At 39.6% G+C, this 27,991-nt stretch overlaps 1 long non-coding RNA gene across 2 annotated transcripts; it reads right to left on the bottom strand.

Annotated features, from left to right (window-relative positions):
• Nucleotides 1-223: 223 nt before the first annotated feature.
• LOC138068187 (uncharacterized) lies at nt 224-13,724 on the bottom strand. 2 transcript variants are annotated; one of them, XR_011142855.1, is made up of 3 exons: nt 13,573-13,724; nt 1,575-1,830; nt 224-359 (listed from the first exon to the last, which is right to left on the bottom strand). It is a non-coding gene; the product is annotated as an uncharacterized lncRNA (long non-coding RNA). The 2 variants fall into 2 exon arrangements; XR_011142854.1 differs by lacking the exon at nt 13,573-13,724 and having other exon boundaries at nt 1,575-1,958.
• Nucleotides 13,725-27,991: the final 14,267 nt, after the last annotated feature.

The raw sequence follows: 27,991 nt of genomic DNA, 5'->3' as shown, positions 1-27,991 counted from the left end.
CGCATTTTTATTGTTACATTGGCATTGCATTCTTAGGGCTACTGAGTAGTTTTATTTCAGTATCAGGTCATTATTTCCTAAGATCTACTGAAGGTAGAAAACTAGGTTTTTCGCTTCACCAAAAAGGATAGCAAAATGAAAAGACAACTTGCTCTTTTATTGCTACATGGTTCTTACCACAGCCATTGATTAGCTGAATAACTAGTTTCAGAGTCAAAAGAACTGAGCATTTGATAATTTATTGGTAAGTGCTTTAGCTGATCATTAAAATGTTTTTTGTCTACACGTCCATGTTTGTAACACTACTGCACGGTCCAGCTGACATATATGCTAGAGGCCCAATTTTCTTCTTTCTTCTGCTGTAAATTAGAACAACAAAGCTAAAGTCAGCAGATTAGCAGTGACAGTGACAAGTGAATCAAGATCTATTTTCATCACAGTAAAATGAGAATAAACCTGTTTATCCCATTTTATGTTAATGTGAATGAACCAAGTTAAAATTTAACGAATTCTTTATAATCACACAAGTATTACAGGCCGCACCTTTCCATTTCAATTTTAGCTCCCCAAATATCAATTCTAAACAGTGAATGGCAGATACATACACTGAATAAGATACACAATTATCTTCTATTCAGAGCTACTCCCCATGTGTAAGAGCCATAAACATCTTTTGGACTAAAATTATAAACTGGTATCGATGAAACAATTCACTTCGGCCTTTATTCTCATTCAAAATAATCTCTACTGGTCAGATTTTCAAAAGAATTCGGTGTGAGAGCTCCTGCTGGGAACAAGGACAGCTACTAAACGTGCAGCTCCTGAAAATGCAGTCTGATCATATCCAGCATTGTTTATCATTCAGAACAGTTCTTTTTCTCCTTTTCACCTCCTTTAAAAGTACCGAAGGCTGTGTTTGCTAGCCTCTCTACAGCTTCCTCTACAATGTACTGTGCTGCCTTCCAGCCAACATCCATGTAATCATTAGATGAATTACCCAAGCATTGAAATAACTATAGAACAGATGCTCCTTCTTAAAAAAGAAAAAAAATCCACATTCCTAGTATAATGTAATACAAATTTTTTGTATTACTGAGTTATTTTTGTAAATACTACTGGAACAATAAACTTGCATTTGCAGTGCAGCTTTTTCTCCAAAATAATCGAAAGAAATTTTTTAAAAGGCATTCACATTTATTTCTCTCTCAACTAAAATAAATCTAGTATAAAAAAGCTCAAAATAATACAGTATTTAGATTGCAAATAAAGAAAAATATGAGGGGTAAATTTTTTAGAAGTGCTTACAGAACTTAGGAGTTTTTAATCCCATTTTCAAAGCAACTGTAGCTAGAAACTTCCAAAGAGACTTATGCGCAGTAGGAACCTGCATCCTGCTGGTCTTTCATGGGACTTGGACCTGTACTATTATTTTTTTTTTTTAAATGAATTACATTGTCACGCCAAGTCTACTTTGTAATAATAATTGTTAATTAGGAAGTCATGTTTAATTTGCTGTGAAGGCAAAAACTGCAACAGTATAGGGATCTATAAAAAGGTTATCTTGGAACACTTACCAACCGAAAAAAAAGCCCCTCACCAGTCATCATTTCCATTCCCTGCAACTCCTTTTGGTCTTCCTTGGGAAATCTCCCAGCTTGCTGTTTCTACAATGTTTTGTTCAAAACATGTAATATTTAACATCTGGGGACCACATGCTTCTCCCTGTGGGTTCTTCCTGTTCTATGTCATCCACATATAGCAGCAATTGCCACAAGCAAAGAAACCTTCCACCTCCTTTTATTCCTTCTTTCGCCTTTTCTGATGGGTACACTATTGTAAACAATAAATGATGAGATTAGCTGTTAAATCTTGCTGAAATGATCTAGATGACATGTAATTCACAGTTGACAATTTTACAGGTTATGTCCTTGCTCAGGCAAAATACTAACCGAAGCCGGTTGTTTTTTACCCAGAAAGATTACTAGGATCTGGCTGCAAGTGGCTTCAAACAATATTGTGCAATTTTGTTTCATATCCTCTTTTTGCAAAGTGCTTTTAAAAAGTCAGTTTAATGAGAAATTTCATTGTCTAATGGGCCGTGACTGTTCATGATAGGATTTCATTTTAAATTCAGTTCATTATGCTGTCATTAGAGAAGATATAACTTGTCTTATTGCATCTTATCATTTACCACGATTTTTATGTCCATTATTAGTTTGGATTTTCAAAATAAGATATTCACTCAGCACCTGATTAAATGCAGAACATCAGTCAAACAGGAAGACAGATTACCTTATGGCCAAAAGCAATGAACTGAATCTCAACAAATCTAGTCATTTTCTCATTTTGCCCCATTCTTACTCCAGGCATGTCATTTTATCCTTTGTGGTAAAGTTCCCTGTCAAACGGAAAGGCAAACAGTGCCTATGTCCCACCCTTTATCTGACCATTTCAGACTATAAATTTTCATTCTTTCTTTCTGAGTTGTGTGCAATACATGGTGTGGTAGAAACACAGTCTTTGTTGAGCCTCTTGATGTTCTAGCTCAAAAAAGTAGACAATGACCTTTTTTGTATGTCCTTAAAACCTGGTTTGGATCACTCCTCCATCTGCTATTGTCAAGACCATTCACTCCAGCACTGATTCTTTACATTGATCAGAATGCTAAAAATGATGAGATTTGAGCTATACAGACTGCCTTTTCTTACTGTACCAGCCATCACTGAAGCCAATGACCATTCTTTACTACTGAGACCGCTGTAGTATCAAGGTAAACTGCATTTTTATTAAGTAAGCAAATACTCCTTTAAAAAAAAAAAAAAAACTGGCTACTGTCACAGCGTCAAGGCAACTGATAAGAGTTTCAAAAATACAACCTTAAGTCTCAACAGATCTTAAAAAGAAGTTAAATTTCACTTTCTGTTGTACTATATTTAGAATAGAGACACAGCTAGATATTGTTTGCTTAGATTTACAGTGGTGCTCAAAACACAAAGAAGAAATAACATGAATGGACAATTTAGGAAAGATGTTTCATGGCTCTTTAAGTCTCACGTTGCCAGCACTGTCCTCTGAAAGCTGACAAATATATGTGTTATTGTAGCTGGAAATGTAACTTACTTTCCACTCATCTTTCAGATAAGATTGAAAAACCCACAGCCTTACCTCCTGCCTACAGAAAGTACCTATGACACTTCTTTTAATGGGAAAGTAACAGCTACATTCTCCCGTATCTCACATGCTCTGCCAGCACTCTTCAAAGCAGAGCTGGGCAGAGAATTTCTTGACAAAAAGTGAATTCCTCCCCAAATGGCACATCAATACAGCTTTGCTATTTACAAAATCTGGTCAAAATGAAAAATAATTTCAGTTATTTAAAAAAAAATCACAGATTCACACAGAACGGTTGAAGTTGGAAGAGACCTCTGGAGATCATCTAGTCCAACGCCCCTGCTCACGCAGGGTCACCTAGAGCACGTTATCCAGCATTGTATGCAGATTGCTTTTGAATATCTCCAGCGAAGGAGACTCCTCCACCTCCCTGGGCAACCTGTTCCTGTGCTCAGTAACCCTCACAGTAAAGAGGTTTTTTCTCATGTTCAGACAGAACTTCCTGTATTTCAGGAATGGGATTTTTTTTTCAAAGTACTTCTCAAAGTTTTCCATTTTAAGGGACATTTTCTATTTCAAAATGGCTCAGTTTTTTTTAAGTTTAAACAAAATTAACCCAAGTCCTTAACATGAAAAAAAAGTATTTTCATTTGTATTGAACAACTTGTCTCAAGTTAACCCAAAGCAAAATTTTTCCAAGCCACCAGTTCTCTATTCACTGCAAAACTAAAAAACATCATTGATATCCATCTTGTTTTGATCCAAATGAAATTTTTTCCCGTCACTTTTCACTTTAGCCAAAACTGGAAAAACCTTCATTTGCCAAGCTCTACACAAACACAAAGGATATGGTTGAATGCTCTGGAAATCTCTCCAGCAATCTGGAAGATGAGAAGTGCTCCACTACATTCATACATGCTATAATTTGCGGACATAACATTTCAGTACAACGCATGAAAAGATACTCTAGGCAGTTGCTTAAATCTATTGCGGCTTTTAAAGTAAAGGAAGTTTTTACAGGTTTTCTCGTACTGGCATCTGAAGTACAGAGCTACAAAAGATGGAAAATTGCTCAGTGCTGAGCTCTTTCAACAAAACAGATCCACATTTCACAGATGATAAACAGATGCATCAGAAATATTTAGCTTCAGATCCCATCTTTGGGAAACGGGAAATCCTATCAACGTGCACTTTTAGATCTAATACAGCCATATCAGTAGTTCCTGATTTCTTAAAATGGTGGTATTTGTGCAGGTAGAACAAGCTGTCGCTATCTGACAGGTTTACATTCTTTCACTGGGGACAACTCACTGCAAGGCAAAGGTAGTAATTGATTCATTTTTCTCCGCATGCGAGGCTCACTGACTTGCCATCAAACAACCTCAGAGTTACTGCAGAACAGAGCTCGGTTAATGCAAAATTAAAAGTTACCATCTTTGTGCAATCCTTATTCACAAGCCATAAATATAAAACAAAGCACTGTTTATTGTTATAGTTTGCATTTTAAGAGCCTTACCGTTTTATTGCCAATTAAAAAAATTCTGGAGAGCTTTAAAATCCAAAAGAATTTGTGCTCCTTTACTCCAAAACAATCCTACATATTCTAATCATGCCACATACTCAGCCTACTCTTTACTCAGAAAATCAGCAGGAAAACTTGGTATAACAAGGTATTTGGCTGCCGGCAGAAACCTCTTTCGCAACCTGTACTCTTCTTTTCCTAACAACTCAGGAATACGGCTTCAGCTCGTATCTTGGACAAGCCAAGCTGCCGCTCAGGGCTGCAGTAAGTCTTTCCGACATTCAGGCCAGGCCAAGTTCAAGTTTCTTCAACTCTTCCCCCAGCCTCTGAAGCACCTGTATCTTAAAGAGCAGCTACAGCACCTGAGTCCCAGATCCGGTTTTGAGCTGGGAATGATCATTGCTCACCTACTTTTCCCAGATTTGCACTCTCTCACTTCATCTTTACCACATCGCCTGGCTGCTGTGCCCCATACCCAAACACATCTCACGTTGTGAGAAGCATTACGGGTATACGCATCGTTGCGGGTTATCTATGTATTAAGCACTGCACCGCAGCATTTGAGGTAGCAGCTGTCCGAACAGTAAGTATGATCTGAATGTAACTGTAACTCTATTAATGTTGACTCACTTAAGTCATAGGTCCTTACAACTGTAAGCAAATTGTACAAGTGTAAAATAATAATCTGTCAGAATAGGCTTATCTGGAACAACTTTTGTTTGTTAAATTTATAAAGAAAATGATCAGACGAGCACTCTCAAAGAGCTTCAGCTCCATCATATAATATAGTAAGGAAGCGTAGGTCTCATTCTGGCAAAAATAGAGAAAATCTGAAATATTGTGCACCTACAATTTACTAATTCTGAAATCCAGAAACCAAAACATTTAGATATTGACAAAGAAAAAAAAGCCAAATGTCTTGAAAAACAAACCCCTCAGATCAACAGTTCCTGAACATAAGTAAATTTGGTGAAACTTTTTACTCGCCTGGAAAACCTACATTATGGCTAACTGCAGGATATGTTGCTAACTGCAGGATATGTTGAACAAGGAGGAGGAGGACTACAGAAAGAAAAACGATTATCTTACAGTTCAGCCCTTATGTGCAACCTCTGAGAATGGAACCCAGTTCAGCCTCTGACCCAGGACTCCTTTGAGTTCACAATATTTGGCAAGCAATTATCTCACATGTGACTGCTCCTGGTTTCCAGCTGCTGGGTCTAGGATACTTGGAGTCAGATTGGCAGGACTTGCTGAGTGCCATCAGCTGCAGCTGAGATCAATTATAGCTCGGTTGTAAATGTTAAAATGTCAGGGGAAGGAGGATCTCCACGTTTCAGTCTAGAAACTGCAGAACGAGTGACATTCTCCAATGTAAAACAGTAGTATCACCATCTACTCTGCAAAGTGTCAAATGAAGAGGGTAAGTTCATTTATATCCATAAGAACTTTAGAAATAACATTGAGAGCACTGTAGAAGTGCCATGAATAAATGAAATTTTATTCAGTGCAACATTTGGATAATTTGTAAAAAGTCAGTTTTCAAAGCCACACACCAAATGTGGGGTATGAAAAGAAATATTGTGTGTGTCCCATGGAACAACACCAGAGCATGCGGAGAAGACAATAAGTGATAATTTAACCAAACGCCATAGACAATGCAGGCAAGGAGGAGTTGAACTGAGGATGCATGGGCATCCTTAATTCTGAGATTTCTCGTCTGAGTGTTTGACTTCTTGTATTTAAGGTGACTTTTTTGCTTTCAGTATTAAAAAAAGCTATTTTGATTGAACTGACTGAACCAAAACAACCCAAATGTAGAAATACAGTTCTATGTTTAAAGGAGATCTAGCTACTGTAGAGATGACTTATCACCAGTTACTACAGAGACGATTTATCTGAAATGGAGGTCTCTCTATCAGGGAAAATGATTGTATTATTAGCAACAAGAACAAAGGACTGAATTTCATCAGTGGCCACTTGCAGATAGTTCTCATATGGCACAGGAGTTCAAACCTTTGACGCCAGCTATTCAAACCACAGTGTTTCTTCAGAAAAAATTCCTTAGGCCACGGTCATAATTTTTTTAACAGTGGATGAAAGGAATTCTATAGCTGATTCTTGGTTACATTAGCAGGGTAAGAAGATGATGCGACTGCCTCTTCCAGGGCTTCACTCAAGGGAACAGTCAGCACTTTATGACATATGGTTTCCTGTACAAGTCAGACTACCTGCAGTCCAAGTACATTGCCAACTTCTGTCCTGAATAACAATTACAGCAGTGACTTTCATCCAGTCTTACAGAAATCACATACCCTAAAACAGTCACATAATGCTACTAGATGCCCTTGCTGCTTCCGTGCTTTTAACACTTGATTTCTCTCAGCAAAAGCTTACTGAAGATGTGCTCCAGCATTCTTATAATCCCAAAGTGTTTATAAAGAGCTTGATCTCCTGTCTCCTGATCTCCCATCTAATGCTGTTGACTATGCATCCTTTTTTTTTTTCCCAGTGGGACTGTCCAGAGAAGAGTGACAAGTCCCATCCCACATCTGACATTTTAATCAAATGTAAAAGACACCGGAAATACTGCTGCATTTCTGCTGTTGCAGGTGAGGTTGCCATGTCCTTGTGCCATCAAATCTCTGCACAATTATAACCTTTTACTTCATACCTGTGCCACTGTGAAGCCGACAGAGCCCCATCTAAACCGAAACATCTGTCATTGCATGCCAGGCCTACTTAGCACTACATGGGGAAAGAGCATGAATTCTCTTAGCATCTCCCAGTAAATTTATGCCTTGTACTACCATTTGGAAATAGCATTGGGCTAGCAGGTGGGCAACCATGGCACAAGTGTTAAGACACTGGCAAGACAAACGTGAATCTGAAGAACGTAAAAACCACAGCTGAAGTGTACATATAAAAACACATTTAATCTGCTTATTAGAAGACACAGTAAATGCAGATTTCATTGTGCCTCATTTGCAGAACCATTCTTCATAGTGCAAAAGCACTTCATAAGCAACTCATACATCGTGAAAGCCTAAGGCCCCAATGGCTTCTTGCCAAGATAAAGGTAGGTGAATGTCATATGATTTATTACCTTGAAGGAGTAGCTTTTGCCTGCCACTCTCATCACATTAAATAACATTAAATAACATAACATTGCTGATTTCAGTAAGCTTTTTCATAACGCGTGGGACCACTACACAATATCTGACTAAGGATGACAGCGACTAGGACTTAATTTTTTCATGAGATACACTGATTTAATATCACTATCTTGTTTTCAAACCAGAAGCTACTCCTAAATAATATGCAGATAGGAGATTTCATTCCCCTCAGTGTGCCTGGCAACTGGAAACAGGCTGGAGTTAGAGGGCACAGCTGAAGCATAAAATGGGCTTTTTCCTTCTTCTTCCACCACTGTGAATTCTGCATTGTGCCTCCTGAAGGTCCACCTTAAAGCTCACCTCTGCCCATTTTACATAACCCAGTATGAGAAGAGGTATGAGAGTAGAATGGCTGTGACCTCCGTGTTGTGTGGGGCCGCTCTCTTGCGCAAGCTCCGTGTTTGTAAATGGTGCCTCTTGCCAAAGCTCTCACTTGTCTTTATCTTTCAGTGGAGTGGTTTAGTCTAGGTAAAATGAAATTATCTTTCAAAGCTGTGTATTTTGGTGTTTTGAGGATACATCCTTTCTTTCATCTGCTAAATTTTTACTGAGATACAAACACATCAGCAGTCCTCAGTCTTAAGGTACCTGTTGTTGTCTCCTGGATCAGCACTGATGTTTTCCCTAATGCAGCACAGTTAAGGTCTACTGTGTTTTTCCAACTGCATGTTTCGGCTGAGAAGTCAAGCTGCCTAACCAGAAACAGCAGAAAATTTTATCTATAGACCTGTCACTCTAGTGAGCAAATCTCTCTGGAAAAGGTGACACAGTGGGAGTATGTGTGTTGTCCTTTCTAAATCAGTGCATGTCCCTGTCCTGGGGTCTCTAAATTGGTTTATTATCTGTTTTGCAGTAGGGAAACAGATGCTTCCAGATACATCACCTCCATTAGACCTTAACAAGTTCAGGACCGTTCTTCCAGCGATCTAAGGTGACTAACATCCAAACCACAAGACCCTATCTGTCCCTTCTGACAGGGTATGTACTGCCTCAAAACTTTGTGCCTATTCCTAAATTATTAATTCTATCTTTCTTTTTTAAGTCTTCTACTGAAGCAACTGCTGCTTCGCTTTGCTTTTTAATCCTAAACACTGTAACATCGGTCAGATTACTTACCAAAATTGCGTGGTATCCATGGTCACTGATTCTTTCCAGCCAACTCCATAGACAGCGCTGCCCAACAGGATGCCTACTTGAGATGGTTGTAACACAAGATTCCCAAGGATGTTTTTCAAAATATATTACAAAAATAACCACATGGATTTCCTGCAGTTTTTCATGCATAGGTGGGATTTTTCCATACATACATGGAGTGAACATTTTAAATTACATTCTGGTAATCTGGGATCAAATTACCAAAATTGACGCTACATGGGCCATACAGTATATGGACCATAAGGTAGTCTTTGCTTCCCCTAACATTTTATTACTCTAAAATTTGGACCACCTTTGGCCAATTTGGACCACCTTTGGCCAAAGTTCCAGGCTGCTGGAATTTTATTTTCTTCTGGAAAAAAGCAAACCATTTTGGAGGCTTATTTTACCTAGGGCACGGAATAAATATGTCCCTCTGATTTGCAGCAGGAGTTTGTAGAAGTGTAAGAATGACCACTGACCAAAGTATAGCCAGAGACTGGTCAAAGTAGCAGGGATTTTTTTCCTAAAATATGCTGGCCTGTAAGTGCAAGGCCTATTCCTAGTTCTTCAGAAAGCACACAAATTGATCTGTAACATTTTGCTGAATCTCCCTTCCACCCCCTGCTCTGCTAGCTATTTTAAGAGCAGTCTTGCTGTGATAGTGTCATATTTTCTGCACCACGCCTACCATACTCATATTTCAATTATCACGTTCCATAGGACATCAGCAACGAACAAGTTTAAGCAGCTTTTTCTAGCACAGTTCTGTGGGTGCATACAGGCACAGTGATGACATCTAATTCATTCACACTGTTGCTGTGTGCAATGAGAAACAAAACTCAAGAGGACTCAATATGGGAAGTGAAAGCTTTAATTGTAATCTGTACCCTCCAAAGCACTGAATGTTCTTAATATAAAAACAGCTCTGACAGAGAGGAGGCATATTGCTATTATATTCAGTGTTAAAAATCTGTCTGCTACTGACACATTATGGTTTACTGTTTAAATCCACTATGCTCAGAAACCTCTTCCTTTCTCATCTGTCTCACTTTATCACTGAATTGCTCTCCCTTCTATTGCCGAAACGCTTTTTGAATACATTCTCCTAAACAATAGGATGGGGATACGTCCAAACAGTAAGTGCCTGATAACAAGTTCCTTCCTGCATTAATTGTAGTCATTTTACCTCATGCTTATTTGCACAATATATCATATGTTCAATTTGTGATTCAGCATCATGTCCTCATGATAAATTAAGTCTGACCTTTTAAATGACACCTTTTATTACAAAACGCTTTGCACATGATACACACAGTGTTCCCTTTGCAGTAGAGTAATAGTATTCAAAGTTATCAATAATTTTCCATTGCAACACTTTTTAAATGGAAAATAGAATTTTAGGTTAAAAAAAGAATATCCATTTACCGCAAAATTGAATTTTTCACGAAGAAACAAAATGCAAATACAAAAAATAAAACAATTATCATTTTTAGGAATAAAAAGTAAGATATTTGATCACAACTGAAAAGTTTGCATTCAGAAATGGGCTTCCAGTGCCTACCTTTCCTGCTATGGGCCAGCTTTCATTTTTCCCTCTTGCACCTTGATCAGACTCCCAGGACACAAACTCACATGGAGGCTCAGTAAGAAAAGACAGTGATGTGGCTCAGGAGAACATGGACACAAGGAGCCGAGACTGAAATCTCAAAGTACCAGCAAAACATTTGCAAGTAGATCTTTTCAGCTCCAGGCCAGCAGCTTTGGTTGAAAACTGCACTAGGCACATTACTGGAGAGGGAAGAAGCTTTGAGCTAGTGAGACCAAAACACACATCTTAATTTCTACGGACGAATTTGAAACACCCTATGACAAAAAAAAAAAAAAAAAACTGCAGCTTGATCTGCCAGCCACAGTAGTAGCCCCTCAGTATCAGTATTTAACTCAGTGCTTTTGGGTATCACAAAGGAGAGTGATGCTACAGGCAGTCTGGTTCTGGTCTGGGCTATCTGTTGAACAGGAACTGAACGACTGAGCTTCAGCCTGAACACTAAAGCTCACTGACTATTAAGTCCTTCTTCACAAATGTATTAAATGGTATTTTGGAGAGCCCTGGGTGCTGAAAGACGTCTGTTTTTTCTCTCTCAGAAAGCACAGTTCTTTCTTCTAGTTCTGGCATACTCTGATACAAGCATACCCTTTATCCTCATTTCAAAGTTGTGTTTCCATTTCCCCGTCTGTGTAACTGCTAGCTCAAGTGCTGTGCTCTCAATTTTCCCCAAGTCTAGCATTTGTGACATACATACATTAAGTTTCTTATATCAGGTTTCACCCAGTAACAATCAAAGGAGTCTTGGTTACTTCCGTGCTGCACCTCTCCATATGTATTTGCAAAACGACTTAATTGTCCTCCTTCAGCTCCTTCCTGAAATTCACCTGTCCTCAATATCATCTGCACCTCCCAAATAATCGGGAAACTACTCTGGCTTAGCTGCTGCCTGACCTGCCAGCAGCAACACTCCCTATTTCCCTTATATCCTCGTTTGTCTTAGATCATAGGATTTTTAGGCACAGGGGATGTTTTCTATTATGTATTTATGGCATGTCCAACATAATGACTGCAGTTCCTCTGTAACACCAGGGGCAATCGATGTGAACATTTTTATTTTCTTTTCCCTTTCATTTTCAGTTGTTGCTTGATAGATCCATTATATAAAATGCTTCAAATACCCCCCAGAAGAATACTCCCTTCCATGTGTGACTTTCTGTTCCCTCATTTAAATGACTCAGTGCTGATCTCCACAGGAATAGCATTTTTTGTAACGGAAAGGGGGAGGGTGAAATCTACCTTGATACCCCTGTCCTAGAAGGTACCCTGTGTTTCATCACCAAGCTTTTGCTACTGTTCTCATGGCAGACACTCTGCCAGAAATACTATTTGGCTAAAGGAGAGAATGAAGCAATATACAACTGCCTATGACGAATCCCTATCCCACTTGCAGATCTGACATAAATAGTGAGATAAACCCAGGAAGGCATGGTTATGCAGCAGCTCGTCAGGCTCTTTGCCTCCAACATCCCATCCTATTGCACATTCCAGGGCCCGGGGAAGCAGTCAGTACAACAGATGGGGCAGCAGTAAGCAGGAAGAATTCCTTCTTTCCAGCAATCCGTCCCCTGAACAGCACCCTGCAGTTTCACTGCTCTGTCTGGCAGTCCTTGGAAGTACTGGATTGACCAGTAAGAACTGAATTAACAATGCCTCAAGGAACATGGCCTGTGTCCAAGTACTACTTACGATTTACAGAGTTAAAGGAATCATCTGCCCTTTTCCACATGATGCATGTCCACGCATGCAGTACCGTCAGCAAGGTGAGTCAACAATGACCATATTTTGTCTGTCATTCCAGCTATAAGCATTACCTGCCCCATTCTGTCCCACTGCATATCAACAGGCGTCACAGGCGTCTACATTCTGATACTGATGAACGTCACCACCCTGTCAACGTATGATCCAGCGTACTCACAGTACTGCAGATTTGTACCAGACTTTGTCTATACTTGCACAACTTGTACAAGCTAAAAAAGATATGCTTATTGAAAAGTCGTCCAATAAGGGAGGTAGATGGAAAAAACAGGAGCAAGTCCACAAGAAATAAAAAAGGCAAGCATAATAACACTGAAGTCATCAACGCTGAGGCTAGCAACTACTTTCAGATAAGCAAAGCAAAGCAAACATGATTCTTGATTGCATTAACAAAAGGAATAGAGTTTAAAGCCACAGGTAACTGAATTAAAAAATATGGAATCCATTTCTAAAAAACTGTGTGTCTATCAGTTCAATTATGTTCTTGTGACTGATAAAAGTAATAAGAAAAGGAACAAGATGAAGAGCGCTCTATTAGAATTCCATGGCAGCAAGGAAAAGGAACTACTAAGCTAATTTAATAATGTGGTTGTAAAATATCTGCATATGGGGATTACCAAGCTCACAGTGATGGGAAAGCAAGAAGTTAGCAGGACATTTGAAAGAAAGAAGGGAGCAACATCTTCCATCCACAGCAGTGCTTATTGGTTCAACAGGAGGTTGCATTCAAAACTAAATTACTTCAAGTCTATTTGTAACGCTCATTAGGGAACACGTATAAACAACGTTTGGGTGACAAATCTGCCAAAGCATGGCATACTGATCTATATTTTTAGCTATGGATAAAATGGTACCCTGGAAGCTCAATACCAATTCAATATACTTACATAAAGGAAAAAGAAAAAAGGCAGTTATTTAGATGCTGTTGAACTGTTACTTTTTACGTGATACACGTGCTTCAAGCCTGTTTCACACGCAGCCTTCTTGCTATTTAGAGAAGACCAACAGCAGCAAACTCAGTTACAAGGTGCTATGAACTGCAAGAAAGTGGTGCCTGTGGGTTTTAATAAGTTATACCAAGCAAGACAGTCTCGCATGGGACTAAAGGAGCAACACAGAATACAGTAATTCTAATTCCACTCTGCCAAGCGTTATCACACCCGCAACTCAGTGGGCCTGAAAATGTTGGGGCAGGGGCTTGATTTGCCAGATCGACATTCTGGAGAGGGGGAAGAAAAAGGATCACTAGGCAAGTGATTTACCTTTGTAATGCGGCACTGATTCAGTCAGCGGCTCCTACGTCTTTTCTGTAAAGCAAGTCCTATAAAAGAGAATAAAGGGGGCTTTTAAACTTAGAAATATGAATGCATACCAGAACTGGCAAATTCTGAAGAGAGCAGAGAGGAAAGAGAAGCGAGGAGAAGCAGAGGTGAAAGGTAATCTACGTGTGATTATGAAAAGCAACATTAGCCCCAAAGTTACTCTTGGATCTTCTTCCTTCACTGACTAGTTTCTGGCCCAGACCTTTCTCCACACCCTTTTATATATACACATTACCAAATTCTAAGTTTTCCTGATTGTTTTATAGAAGCTTCTCCTTTTGTTACTCAAAGATGCTTGCACACTTGTTCAAATGTCCTTGCATTAGCAACCTTTTTCTCCCCTGAACACTGTTCAGCTTGTGGTCAATTACTAGAAAGCAAGGTACGATAGGGAAGATGCAGGAGCATGCTAGTGTTGAAAAGATGGTCTCTTGGGGACTAACATTTTTGAGACATCCAGAATAGATGCCTTCAGTTCATGTAGGTAAAGACATCACTTAAAAGGACACAAAAGATTAACCTCCCCATAATGATGCAGACTTTTTCCTTCCTTCCATTCTGCTGCTCATAAGGACCATTTCATATTGCTTACTCAGAAAATAGTTGAGAAATTATGTGTAATAAATATTTCCTTAAATTGAGCTAGCAGAATCTATTTCTTCTTTTAAAATATATTGTTTGCAGTTTACTTATTACTGTGTGCTGGGACTTGTCTGTTAAAGAGAAATATTGCTTGAGGGTCCACTCCTCATTTAAACAAATCCTATTAAACCAGAGTGTGAAGATACTACGGAAACTACCAAAAGGCTTCCATGGCTGCATTAAATCAAAGCTAATGGCTTGAGATAAAGTAAGCGGAGTTGTTCTTCTGTTCTTTGTCAGTATTAATATTTTAAGTTACAACTCCTCGCTAGATTCTCTCCTTTTCTATCCCTTCCTCCTCCTTTTGGGCCAGAAACTCCATGAGGCTTCTCTGATGTATGCCTCACACTTCCATTTCTTGACATTTAATGAGTTTGGAGTACTGCTTACACTACATTGAATTTTTCATCTGAATGCCGTGTTAATTACAAGAAGCATTGTGCCAATTGCAAGCACAGTTTACCTGGAATATATGGCCTGGTAAACTAATTAGGACACCATGGAGTGCTAATGCCCTACTTCACAGAGGGTAATAACATGAGGAATAAAGAGTTTTCAGGAGCTTTTACTGTTGAACTACAAATTATTTCCTGACCTTTAATTATTTTTTCTCCTTCAATATAGCACTGTTTCCATCTCCATAGTCCACATTTCTCTCTTGAATGCACCCTGGAGTTAAGTATTCTCATGACTCTTTCCCTCTCTCTCTAACCAGAAAAATCTCTTCGGAGTTTCTTTCTTGAAAGCGTTAGATGGTCTTTTTGGCTCTTTCTGAATAAAGGATTTCTCAAAGACTGCAGAAATTTTTGCCTATGCATTATTGTGCTTCAACTGTTTCCAAAAATGCAGTTGGATCTGGCTGAAATTTTTCTGAAAGCAGTAAAATCATTAAAGAACACAGCTTTAGGGGCAGAGAAACTACTCAAATTCAGTTCCAGTTTAGAGGCCAGGTTCTGCCATTCTGCCAAATTAAAAGCAGGGAGACTTTTTTTTTTTTTTTTTTAAAAAAGTCTGAGCACTAACATTTATAGTTTGTAAGGCACCACAGTGACCCAGTTTGGCAGCCATAACGAACGTGACTTCTTGGGTGAGGAGAAGTGAAGGATGGAGAAAATAGAGCAGTGATGGACAAGCGTCAGGTAAACGTCTACTGTATGTCTGAAAAACTAGCCACTTCATTTAAATAACTGTGGAAAGAAGATAAGTAAGTATAGTTTTAGAAAGGCTGGAAAAAAAGAAAAGCATTTAGAGAGAGGAGTGGACTTTTTTTACTCAGTTAAATGACAGTAAATAGTTAATGGTAATAGAGGAGAAGTTAAAAAGAGCAGGAACAATAGGAGATGTTTATAGAAGAAACTAAAAGAGGGTATATGGAGAAAATGAGAGACATCAAGACACAAAGTAACATGTAACTAGTAAAAGACATGATGAGCAACAAGAAATCATCCTAAAGAAACATTAGTAGTAGGAGCAAGATTAAAGAAATAAAATTTGTCCACAATGAAGACAAGAAAGCGATCCACAGAGGGGAGCCCTGAAATTTCAGTGCCTTTTTTGAATTAATCTTTACTTAAAATGTCACCTTGCAAGCAAATGGTCATCACAATTAGCGCTCCTGAGAAAAGAGCAAAATTTCAGACTGAATGAGCCTGACGAACATTATCTGAAGGTGCTGAAAGAACTGGCTAAAGCAATCGAATAATTATTAGCATTCATCTTTGAGATCCTACAGAGGAGGGAATAAGCTACTGCAAGACTGAAAAAGGATCAGCATAGCGCAGCTCTTTAAAGAGAGAGAAAAAAGGAGTAGTTGGGAGATTCATAAATCAATCAGATTACATCCAACTCCTAGAGAAAGAAATCAAACCATTTGTTAGAATCAGGAAGATAACAACGAGATGAGATGCAACCGCGGTGGATTTGTTAAGAACAAAGCCTGTCAAAGAAATATATTTTACTTCTAGAAGCAGGTAACAAACTTTCTGGAGGTGAGAAACAGTAGATACCATCGATCTCAAATGAACTAAGGCTTTTAACACCATTTTACTCACCAATCCCAGAAGCACGTTATGGAAAAAAATCTTGTTAAAACTTTCCATGCGGTAGGGAAGAAGCAGATAATGACTGGGTGGCTGCATCCAAAGAGTGACCGTTCGTGGTACAATCTCAGTATGTACTGAAGGGCTCTGCAAGGTCTGTCCTATGTTTCATATTGTGCAATATTTTCCTTAATTATCAAGGTGATGGAACATGGAGCATATTATTAAATTTTCAGGTGAGAAGAAGCTTGGTAGAACTGCTGTCATACTGAATGACAGGTTCAGAATGCAAAAATGATTTTAGCAAATTGGAAAAAATGATCTGGAAGCCTGCCATTCAACCAAGATAAGTATAAAAGGAATGTATAAAGCTGAGGGTTGTGGATTACCAGCTGAAGATGGGTCATGGAAAAGGTAAGCACCCTGTTGGAATGGTTTAACAGGAAGAGAGTCTGCAAACCATATCCTGTGATCTTTCCTCTGAGTACCTTGCTCAGCATTAATAAGCTCTCAGCTAGAGCACTGTGTTTTGTTTTGGGCAATAAGGATACCGATTGACGAGAGTTCAGAGGAGAAAAACCAATGGCCTAGGAAAAACACTCCACAGTGAGTGAACTACACAGGGTTTGGGGTTTTTTTTTCATTTGGAGAAGAGCCTGTTCTCTGTGGTGGACAGAACCAGAGGTAACAGATTTAAATCGCAGCACAGCAGATTCATATTGAATGTTAAGAAGCTCCCCAATAGGAAGAATAAAGTACTGAACTAGATTGCCAGAGGAATTCTGTAGAGTCTTCATCACTGGACGTCTTTATGATTAAGTCAGACAAACTCTGTAAGGAGGAACATAGATATAGTTGATCCTGCCTTAGGACATAGGCCGTGAACTAAACAACCTTCTGAGCCATCCTTCATGTTCACTTGCTATAAATCCATAATCCAGTAGGTTTGCTGTCTGAAAACACATATGAACAATGTGAAGAGAAAAGCAGAATCGTGCTCACTTCCTCAGTGCTGTGAGCCACACAGATAGCACAGAAATGCAGGGTGCATGGGAAGAGGGAAGGGCCAGGGAACCGGGCACCGGGCTCAAGCTCAGAACTGCATCCTCTCGGCTCTTTCATTTGCAGACTGTCATTTTGGGCAAGACACACACTGCTCTCCACTTGTTTTTCCTTTTACAGTAATCAAACCTCCTCTTACTAATCAAATAAGAGTAATAAAAGGACACTTTTTTCAGAAGCTCCTTGCTGAGCCCATAACACAGTGGGTTCTCTTTTGGTTGCTGACTCTAGCTATTATAAAATGCATGTAACAATTATGCCTAAGGCCTTGAGATATTATCTGGAGACACTACGTACAACAGGTAAGGATGTCTCAATATCAAACCTATCAAAACATCTCCTCTGAATACTCCTAGCACCACGTTCATCTTATGCTCTACGAAGGTATCACAGTGGATGATGATCCCTCACTGTCTCTGTGAGAGGGCACCTCAGCTTACCCTGCTTTGAACCAGTATTATCTGAAAGACTATAAAAATCCTAAAGTAAACACAAATCTTCAAGCTTTTTTTTTAACACAGCTAGAGCATAAAATAGCATTGACCTGGGAGCAAACCATTTCTCTCTCACTTTGTTCAAGTAGCAGTCACTTCTCCACATTATTTTGTTGCTGTGGTCCCCCAACCACTTATTTGTACTGATCCTCAGCCCCTTCTCAGGCTGCTGCTATGTGCACTGCCTTTCAGCAGCAGACCCATTTCAAATCATTATCTTCTGCCTGCTTCCTGCTACCACCCTTCCTCCTCCATTTTCCTATAAAACATCACTGTCCCCTCAGTTCTTCAAGCTAACTCTTTGTCCTCTCCTGAGATCTCTGCAGAAATAGTTTTTATTCTTAGTGGGCTGGGGAGCAGCCAAGAATGCTAGTGGCTTAAATCACTGGATCTCTTGCCAAAGGGAGGGTTTGTGTCACTACAGCTTAAGGGCTTATTTGTTTTCTGGGAGATGTGTTTGCCATTTACTCCAAATTGACAGAAAATGAATGGGTTTGCTAAAAACTAAAGAAAGCAAAAGGGTTATGGGATAAAAATAGAAGGATTTTCAAGTATTCACAGAATCTGGTAATGGTAAGAATCTAAACAAACAGACCAACTCTCACATGGAGAAGAAGCACAAACTCAGCGTGTGACCTGTGAAGAACACACAGGGCAAACAAATTACTCAGCTCTGGCTGGTTTTGAAATTAAGCAACTAAGAGCTGCCTAAAACCTTATTCTGACTCTAGTGTAAATCAGTAAAGCATTAGACCAGCATATTAATTCTCCCTTTTGTATGAATGTGGAATAACTCCAGAAAGCAAAGTCAAGAACTAGATTTATCATAGGGATGCATGTTATCCTGTAGTCTAATCATCAGATAAAAGGGATCAGCATTATGTACAGCACTGTCCTTGCTGGAAACACCAGTCTCAGCTTCTTCACAAACATGCGCTCTCATGTCGAACAAGTGATGATACCACTTCTCCCCTTGGGGAAATTTTTAGTCTTTTCCTTTGAAGTATTTAGGCTTCGCTCTCCAAAGGCAGTGCCACAATAGTGCTGTCCTGGTTGCGTTTGTGCTGAGGGCACATGGAGACATCCACGGTTACACGGCAGGTTTACAGAGAATTTCAGGGTCCTGCATTGTCCTTGGAGCGGACATTCAGGTCCCAATGTGTAAAAAGCCTATACATGTGTTCACAGCTGCCACTCCATCACATCTCACTCAAATAAAGAATACACCATTTTCTGTGCGAGTGAGTGCTCTAGCACTAGCAAACACCGTGATCGAACACTTGAATTCTGCTCTGCCAGCTGACGCTCCTTCCCTCTGCCAGCTTTCTCACCTCGCTCACAGTTACAGAAAGCTTACAAACCAAAGTACATATCTATTGGAATCAAAAATATACCTAAATGTAGTGGAATAAAACAACTTCGTATGTGACACAGCTTGACACTGCCCAGCATTAAGGGACTTATTTTTCACAGATCTCTATCTCTGTGAAATCGAAAAACCAGTGCATCATGAACCTTTGCTGACTCAGCTAGCAAAGGTTCTTCTTGATTTACTACTACAAGCTTGAGGATTTGAAGTACAAAATTTCAGTTGCTGCTGCAGCAGAACCGAAAACATGAGGGAGCCAAACAACATGACCAATAGCAGCAAAGTTACACGATATTTATGATTTGCCGTGCAATGCAGTAATTCTAACCAAGCATGTACACTCCCATTGTCCTTTATAGTCTAATCTATACATTCTTTTGGAAGAACACCACACCACTAACTAAAAAGTATTTGAAAACAATGGGAGCGTATTTGCCTTAGTATGTAGAAATCTCTTTTTTATCCTGAGTCTCCAGCTTGTGAATTTAGTTGTGAGAAAAAACTTTTAAGAGAAGTGGCTTCTCATGACAATAAAGCTAAGAGGCCGTTGTGCTGCCTTCTGTTGACAAGTTAAGACCAGCCCAAAAGGCAGAAAATGCAATGTTTCAGAACACAGCGCACTGGAAATGATTCCACAGTTAACCTGTTCACACACTGGCTCATTTGAACGAATTGAAAAATGTTTCTGAGAAGCTGTGAAAAAGCATCAAATGCAATACCAGATAGAATCTGGGCAAGTCTTCATCTTTTATAGCACACAATCTGAAGAATCTGAGTTGGTAAAACATAGCTTTGGAGTAAGATAAATCCACTGATATCTTTCCAGGGCCAGATTTCAAAGGAGCTTTCTTCACCATGGCATCATGTGTGTCCAGGCCACTTGTGAGCATCTGGCCCTCAGTCTGATGTCTACGTGGGAGATGGGCTCTCTGCTCCCAGGTCCTGCCTAAAGCATAGGAGCAAGCTTCTTCTGACATGACTGAGATAGAGATTTGCTACAGGTCATGTAGTAGTCTTTACCGGACATTGCACCATACTGCCAGGGTAAAAATCCATTTATACTTCAGTCTTCCAACTTCTTTAATCCAATCAAACTGAATGTTTGCACTGGTAAAAAAAATTCCTGTGTTGGAACAGAAATTCAAGCTTATTTAGTGATACAAGGATTTGACTCATATAGGTGTGGTACAGAAATTAATATTCACTAAGAGTCTGGCCCGGAGATACGGGGATTATCAGACTCTGAAGATAGCACCATATACTCAATCTAACATTTTACACCTCTATTTCAGAATCTTTGTTTGACTTAATACTGAAATTTGAATTAAACTAGGTGGAACCGATGAACGTGGCATACAGGACAGTATATAACTGCTCCCCATCAAGTCAGCCTGCAGTTTAAACACGTACCATTTCATTGGCCCCAAGGAATGAATGATCAGACAGCTCTGACTCCCTTTCAGTTCGGTTTCTTGAGAACAGGCTGACTAAGCCAGCACTAAATAAAGCGCACTTGCAGCTATGACAACTCATTCCTTCTCAGCACAAGAACAGCAGGACTAGGGAGGCTTAATGAACTTGGCAGGGCTTTACCACACAAAATGCTGAGCACATCTCTGCTTTAGATATCTCCCCTTCTCCTCCACAGCACAATTTTAACAGGCCTCTCTGAGGCCTTTCCAAGTCCTAGTGTCATCACAGTAGCTATCTTGTTACTCCTGAAGGATAATGCTATAATAGGGTCTTTGGTTTATAGAAAATTAAATGCTAGTTTTATGCATGCAAAAGACAGGAGTTTTTTTGATAAGATGCACATTACGCCTAGCATTGTTCATGAGCAATTATTTTAGAGGGCTTCAGCAGCTTCATTTTTACTTGGGTGACACAGCTTAGTCAAGTGTTCGGTGCTAGGTTTATGTTTAACAGTGAGATTTTAATTTCTTCCTTCCAGCCTCTTGTCAGCTCTGAAAGCAAGAGGCCCTGTGAGCTTCCTTAGGAGGAGAAGTGTAATGAAATATTACATCCCACTGGGGAGCTTACAGGTGCCAAATCTCAGCATTCTCCCTTGCGCTACCACAACCAAAACTTTGTTAAACTCATTGCCAAACTGATTTCATTTAGATCATAATGATACTCCCCATCCAGCAAACCAGTACATTGTTCTACATCTTTAAAGATATATTTTCAATTTTCTCTCTGCTGCAGAAGTATTGTGCAGTTTTGGGCTAATCTCTTAGGATGACATGCACGAGCAGACTTAGGATGGGGTGGTCTCAGCCTAAGTCTGTGCCATTGTACCACTACCCCATCCACAGAACAACAAGAATTATATCCTTTTACATATGACATTCATCTCCCTAAGATATTCAAAATTATGAACTGATTTAGGGATGGGTCTCCCAAAACGATCCCAGTTAAACAGAACAATTTCATCTTCAATGGTCTCTTCATCGGGGGCCAATTACAGTGAAACGTTAAAGAGCAAGAGTTACCTTTTAGTTGCGGTTTTCTCTCGGTAAATATCTTTACCACCCAAGATACCTGTTAGATGGGAAATCATTCTTTCTTATTCAGAGCTACAATTAGCTTCTGACATTAGAAGTCACATCAGCACATGCTACTGTCCTGCGGTACTTCTCATTGCTTCCATGCTAACTATGGTGTGTGGTTATCCACAATTATTTTCTTGTCACTGTGGCCTTCAAGACAAGAACTATTTTAAATGCTGAAGTCTTCAGCTTACTTACAAATAAAGGTTTCTGTGCCAACATGAGCGAGTTAGCCAGACTGCTTGAATCCCCTATTCCCGTCTCATGAGACTCATGTGTCTTTTATCACCTCAGAAGTGCCAATCTAATGCACCTAAAACCGGCAGGCATTTGCACTTCTGCCTGCTGGCATCCCTCTCCCACGGGAACTGTGTGAAACAATGACTGGTGGTAGACAGAGTATAATGCAATATTCTTGGTAAGCTTTAGTATACTTAGGATGACATGTGGCCCTTAACTTTCTAGTCACAGATTGACCCCTCAGCTTCTTCTGTCTCTCTCTTGGTTGTGAGTACTTGTTTGGTGAAACCTTGTTTTCACCAGCAAACGTGCATTTGGCCTTTGATTTTGCTGGGGACCAGAAATTCAGTGCTTGCCCTGACTGCTCAGCTCTTTAAATGTGTCATTAGTGTATTCAGAGAATATTAACCTTTTCCAGCTCTCCCATATTCAGAATCTTATCCAGAATCTTGGCAGTAGAAAAGCGATGATTTGATTAATACTAAGCACGGAGTGGCTACGGAAGGAGCATTTCTTGTAAAGAAAATCAGCTCTCTCTTGTCAGTAAATGAATGCTAATACTCTTTCCCTATTAAACCAGACTCCCTCTTTGAAACTTTTATGTCTTCCATATATCACACTTCTGGAAGAAAGTTTTGCTATTTAAATAGCTGCCAGAGTGTTACATGCTTATATGATTGCAATTTACAGTACTTCATAAATCAGTGGACCTAAGATGCATGGGACAGATGAGACTTTAAATTGACATCCTGTCTTTTTATGAACATTTAAAGGCTTGATCTCATGACATATTTACACAGAAGTATCCCTGCTGCCTTGGCCAAATTGTTCCTAAAGCATAAAGAACTTTACAAGAACGAACATAAGGACAACAACCTGCAAATTTGTACATTAAATTATCTAAGCATTACAGCTAGTCCAGAGAGGTTATTTAAGGAGCAGAAAAGATCTCTGCAGTATGTGTTGCTCCCATATAAACATGGTGGGAGTGGTTACTCTGTCCTTTAAACAAGAATCATACACAAGAATCACATATTGAGAGGTGATGTCAGAGACTGGAAAAATATATTCATCTTCACTTGAACCAAAGCTTGCCTAAGACTGGCATCCTGCAGACAGGACCTGCTTCAGAATCACCGTGTCTTCACTACGGTGGCCACTAGATTCAGGCACATCAAAACAACTGAGCACCTGAGTCATGCCTCTCCCTCAGTTCCCTCAACTAGATGAAAGACAACTTACCCCTACTGATGTCTCTGGTATATTTTGCCACTGACTTCAGCAGACCGTCAGCATGACCCGAAGTCCTGCCTTGCTGAGTCACCTCTCCATTCAGTAACAGTGCAATGCATTCTCGTGACTCAATACTGATGCTTTTTTCTTAAAGTCCCACTGGAAAATTATGCTAATAGTTCTTCCCTCCAGAGTGCCTAAAGATGATTAAAGGAAGACACAAAATTAATAGGACTTTTTTTAAAAAAGATGTAGGGAATTGGGAAAGACAGAAGTCTTCAACTGGAAGAAACTGAAGAGTCTGGTAACTGACTGAAGAGTGAAATATGCAGGAGCAGAGGAATATGCCCCAAGAGAAAACACTGACAAACACCGAAATAACATCTTGTTCTTATTCAAGACTTTCTAAATAATCGTGCTTATTTTCCATATGAGAATTTAATAACTCAGAAACACCTATACAGAGTGATGTGATATATACATACACACACACATATATGATACAAGCTGATGCAGAATGTAGGGGAGACCAGATTTAGGTTTACTCAACTTTTCTATCCTGGATTATTTTGAAAAGATGAAACTAGTGCAATTGCAGGGAGCCCCCACCAAAATGAAGTCATATCACCAAAACGGAGCAGAACCCAACAAGTTTCAGCTGTCTTCAAGGGCCAAATATGGATGTTCTTTTTTTTTTTTTTATATACTTGGATCTTCCTATATCTCTCCGTAATTGTAAAGTGCCTTTTCTGCCTCTACCTGACAGGAGAAGCTGTGCAAGCACCCGGGGTAACTGGAAATGAAAAAACGTCTAAAGGCTCAAAGAGCCCATTTCAGTGCAGAGACATAACCCAGAGCTGGATGGCATCAACCACATTTTTAGAAGAGTAAGCAGACTTTCTTGCAAACCTTATTATTTTCTGAACATACCTTCAGTCAGCATTCTGGTCTCAATCCGCTGTATACATCAGTATATGTAAACCAGTGACTTCATCTAGCTTTAGAGCTCTGTTGAAAAAAATGACATTACTTACATACATATAGCAGTGGACATATATACTAACTATCTTTTGAAACCCTACATGTTTGGAGAAAGGAGGAAGGGTCGCAACCACACAACAAAATCCCTAGAATCAGAATATATCTTGGAAGTTCACAGAGAGAGTAACTTCCCTCCAAGACCACAGTTTATTGCACACAACTGCCGTGAGTCAAATCTTTTCAGGCTTTTGCCTCAAAGACCCTTTTTTGGGGCAGCTCTCTTTGCATAGAGAGAGATGAAATGTTTATAGACTGGCATCTACCAGTTACCTTTCCATCTGACTATAAGAAAAAAACAAACAAACAAAACAAAACTCTTTTTACTGTGAGGGTGACTGAACACTGGAACAGGTTGCCTAGAGAGGCTGTGGAATTTCCATCATTGGAGATACTCAAAACCCAACTGGACACAGTTCTGGGTAACTTGCTCTAGGGGATCCTGCTTGACCAGGGGGATTGGACTAGATGATCTCCAGAGGTCCCTTCCAACCTGAATCATTCTTGGATCTCAGGAGAAACAAAATTTTCAGCACTTCAGGATTCAGTCCACCTACAAATCAATCTGATACACTTCAAGTAGAGATCACAGTTGAGCATTTACATATTACCAGACCAGGCCTTCTTTTAATTACTACCTATCTCCCAGCTAAACCTGAGCCAGGTATTTCAGAGCTACTTTCCAATTTGAAGGTAACACCCCACTTCTCCTCATGAAGAAAAATGAGTAAATAAGCCAGGAAAAAAAAAATCACATTGTTGAAACCAACCCCTAGAGGTAGAAGACTGCCTTAAATGATGTGACTCATATTGGCTGTCTGTGAAATGATACCAAAGAAATTATTTGGTTATTGAAAAACACCAAGCAAAAGCAACCACCCTCTGGACCTATTTGCTGGCTCTAATCAAATAAACATTCATGCACATCTCTTATCACTCAGTCACACATGCTAAAAACTGAAAGAACAAAACTAATCAACTTTAATAATAAACTCTAACTTGCTCCTGGTAAACCTCCCTCCTACTTTAGTTATGCTTCCTCATTTTAAAAGTATTGCTTAAAGAAATCATATCCTCCTCTTCCCTCTTGCCAACAAGCACTGTTAACAGAAGACATGTAAAATACTACTGCTATTATTATTGTCCTTGCATGAGCCAGCCATCCTCAATAGCTTCACTTCCCTAGAGCAACACAGCTGCAAGGTTAGAGTCAAAAGGAGAGTGAAAAGCTATTAGGAGGTTCTGCTATTAGTTACGCTAGTGCAAACGCCAACAGAAGCTGAGCCTGTCGTTCCATCAGTGGAATTATTACTACTACTGATTTGTTTCGTGGCTGGGGTGTAGGTTCATTTTTCTAAGCACTGTGAAAAGAACAACACCTGCTCACGGTCTCATCACCGACCCTGACGTGCAAAAGTTGTACAGGATCACAATATACCTCAGCCTCAAAACACTGCTGAACTATGAATGAGGGAATTCAGATGCAGAGAGATTTTTTAAAGACATTAAGTGCCCAAAAACGCAATGAGAAAGAGACTCTTAAATCTGAATGGATTTATCTTCCTCCCTCTCAAGCCCGACAGGTACATTTGCATCGTGTCTATTATAAAGACAGGGAAATAATAGCGTAGACAGAGAAACCGCCATGCTTTTAAAGGTGTTTTTGGTGCTTCAGTCTAGGTTCACCCTGTCTGCTCTTGATAGAAGCTCTTAAATAGTGGATATCTGGCAAACTGAATTCCCTCTGAAAACGCCCGTTTCCCTCTGTTGACTACAATACTCCTGATCATCGTCACCTCTATTATGTGTCAACATTTTGATGGCTGAATTTCATCACTGACTTCCCCAAATATGGCCATGTTTTAATTATCCAGAGCTCAGCTAAGTGGCTCTGTCAGGACTCGGTAGAAGCCGGGTCTGTTCCTGCTCATATTCATTTGTCCATTGAATGGCGTTACCTTTATAAGCAATCCCACCCAAACATTCCCCTCTCCCCCTATCCCTGCACTGTTTGGAATATGCATTTTCTGTCCCTATTGTTCCTTTCCATCCGGCTGCAGACCATGCCAGCAAGATGGCTCCGGTCATGTCATGTTACACCCATTTGCTACTCAGGGAATGTGATAATTATATTCACATGATTAAGTAATCTCCAGATAGGGCATTAAATGTATAAATTCTAACAATGAAACATAGTCCCAGACACACCTACATTATCGTATTCTTGCTCACATCCCCAGAAGAGCCTTTTTAGAAAATTAAATTTGGTTGAGGCACATAAGGACCTTTCTTCCTTATGAATAGGAGTTCAGACAGCCAGCATAATGAAATATAATAATTTGCATAACAAATAGACACCATAAGAAACTGTATACTCAGTTGAAACCCAATGGATATTTTGGATAATTGCATAGAGCAGAGGTAGGAAGCAGAACAGGAAAAGGAATAGGAATATCAGCACATTCTCTCTTGATCTAGATACGGAAGCTTTACGTGGTGGTCAGTGCACATGCTTTCAATCTTTTGCACTAATTGGTAAAGTTAATCCAAGATCTATCCAGATCTCAAACGCAGTGAAGTATTGCATAACAGTTTAGAAAGCACTGCCAATTTTCAGTGATCAAAATCTTAACTGCAATTTCCCCAGGTTCATGGCACTATCTTGAAAATGATGAAATTAAAAAAAAAAAGAAATCAATAAACAGCAGCAGCATTTAACAATTGTTTGTGGATAGTGTTTGCTTTTCTGGGTAGGAATTGACTTTTGATCTTTGAAAGGCAGGGTCACGTTTGTTTAATGTTTTAAACTCTTCTTTGGATCAGGAAGATGACAAACTGACCTTTTCTTTGCTTCTTTTAACAAAAGCTGAAATTTGTTTAAAATAAGTCACTGCAGCAACTAGATTTGTATTTGTTGTTATTGGGATTTTTTTAGTCGCTAGACTGGTAATATGACTGTAAAACTAACTACTTCGAAGGCACCTGTTAAGCTTATCATTGGTCTGATACAGTCAATATCAACTGTATCGTTGCCTATTTATACTAAAGCAATACCAATATCCCACAGCTGATGTTAGGTCCCTAATCTGCTGTAGCTGCACATTGCTGCAGCTGACTTTCTGTCCTATAAGGACACAGCAAATATATAGGAAGACACAATGCAACATAATGGAAGATAGAGAAAAGACATTTGATTCCCACTTTAATCCCTGCGAAACTAAAGCACGAATAGACATGGAGTATATTACAATTATTTTATATCTAATAGAAAAGCACCGTAACGTATATTATAACATAACCGCACTAATGCTTAGTAGTGGCTAGACCCAAGTTAGCTCTCTAGGCATGGCCACAGACTATTTGCTTAAGCCCAGCTCCATTTCCAGGTCAGAGCTGGCTCATAGCTAGGCACTTCAGAGCTTTGGCAAAATTGCCTCACACCTGCCTACCAAAGACTGTGCACCCCCACAGCAACTGGGGACGCCTACCAGACGAACTGTCATTGCCTCTGGCACACACGTGAGACAATCTGTAATGTCTGGGAGTTCCCTGAACATGCCACTCTTGGCTAAGTGCTAACCAAGATCCAAGTACAGCAGGGCTGTGCATTCCGGTAATTGCTAGCAAAATGCGTCGCGGTGTTACCGGGATAATATTTTGCCCAGCTTCTCAAGCAACTGCTGCTGTGGGTCT

Source organism: Struthio camelus, chromosome 9, assembly GCF_040807025.1.
Source record: "Struthio camelus isolate bStrCam1 chromosome 9, bStrCam1.hap1, whole genome shotgun sequence".
Lineage (NCBI taxonomy): Eukaryota > Metazoa > Chordata > Aves > Struthioniformes > Struthionidae > Struthio > Struthio camelus.
This window is presented reverse-complemented; position numbering and strand designations above follow the sequence as displayed.